General features: G+C 54.8%; 1 annotated feature.

The window, feature by feature from the left end:
- Nucleotides 1-1,729: a sequence feature (areas not merged during assembly with more than two copies in the genome that could not be assigned to a particular haplotype).

A 1,729-nucleotide genomic window follows, 5' to 3' on the forward strand; every position in this document is an offset into this window, starting at 1 on the left:
CGTCCGAGAGGCGTTGGTGTTGGTGTTGCGTAAGTGGAGTGGAGAGCTCGCCGATCGCCAGCAGTCAAAACGTCGTTTCCAGTTCACGCGAGTCGGCATTGCGCAGCAAGCAGCGGCACCATACACGCACGGCATACACAACAAAGGAAAAATAAAGAAGCACGGCGGCGGCACTCAAACACGGGGAAAAAGAGCCCACACCGATTGCACATTCCGATCGGCTCACAGACATCCGGATGGTGGTCGCGCCGCTGCTCTGCGGTGCGTGTGGTGTGTGACTGCAGTGGACAGAGGGGATGATGAGAGGGGTGGGAGACGCAGTGCGGCACACATCCATCTCGGTTAACTGTAACACCGGTGACGTCTTCCCGTCAGATCGCCTGCAGCAAAGACCGTCTCCGTCAGCAGCGGTCGGTGCCTTCCCTCTCCTACGGGGGCGCAACTGCACCGACGCCGTCGCTCGTCTCCTCCTTCACCAACACAACGAGGGAGCAACGGCAAAAGATGAGACACGCACGGCAGGCGCACAGTCGCAGAATCCCACTGATGCCGCCATGGCCAAACAAGATTAGCTGCAAGGCGCAAAAAGAAGAATAAACACCCCACCAAACGCTTTGGCGCCACGTGGAAGCACCGCAACCGACACACAAAGCGAAACACCGTGAAGCAGGCACCAAAACCAAAGCTCCTCCAACAAATTCATCGTGAAGCAAAAAAAAAAAAATTCACACAAACTGAAAAACAACAATGCCGGTGCTGAGGCAATAAATGGTTGTGGTGCGCAGCAGCCGTGGCATCGCGCCCCTCCCTCATCAAACGGCACCGCACCACAACGCAGCGTAACGACAGCGTGCAATGACGACGATTGAGTAGCACACACAAAGCGGCATAAACCTTTCATCCCGCACTCGCTCAAATTTACGCTCTCAGTATTTACTGCCAACAGCACCGGGAAGGACACGGAAGAGGACTGTCCCACCATCCTCCTTCTGCCCACAACAGATCCTCCCCATCCTCCTCCTCGCCATGCCCTGGGTGCCGCAAAACGCCGTCAAGCAAAGCCACGTGTATGGAAGTCCTCAATGCACAGGGCGGTGCTGGCAGCCACGCACGCTCACTCCCCCGCACACATCTTCTCCCACAACCTTCCCATACACAAAAGGGTAAAGAAATGGAGAAAAGAGGCCCGCCGCACAATGCACGCAGAAGCACCGCCATCCAATTCGCACCGCAAGAAAGAGCCATGCGCACCACACATACACGGCCACAACGAGAGGGACGGAGCGCACCCAAGTCCACGACGCTGCACTTTACTTCTCTCTTCCCCGACAAATTGGAATTACGCCCCACAGCAGGTCGTGGCGGGTGGCGTCCCACACCCACAGTGAGGCACGGCGCACACCATCCGCTCCCATCCGAGTGCACTCAGCAGGCCGGCGCCCAGTCACCCTCGTACCACCGCAATGGGAACCAAAAAAAATCGTCGTCGCGGACCATCGATGCCTCTAGCAGAAAAATAAATAAAATGAGGGCATGCCAACAGCACAGCCAACAGAGAGACACTCAACGGGACAATTAAGCACTCAGCACCAGTGAACACCGCAAGGAAAAAAAAATGAACCGCAGCGATTTACCAAAAACAAAGAAAAAAGGGTGAAAGTCCAAAAGAACTCCCAAAAACATTTAAAAAAAGAAAAAATTTGATTCGGAAAGAAGTTCATTTTCATGT

Source organism: Trypanosoma cruzi, genomic scaffold (genome assembly GCF_000209065.1).
Source record: "Trypanosoma cruzi strain CL Brener 1047053517167 genomic scaffold, whole genome shotgun sequence".
NCBI classification, from domain to species: domain Eukaryota; phylum Euglenozoa; class Kinetoplastea; order Trypanosomatida; family Trypanosomatidae; genus Trypanosoma; species Trypanosoma cruzi.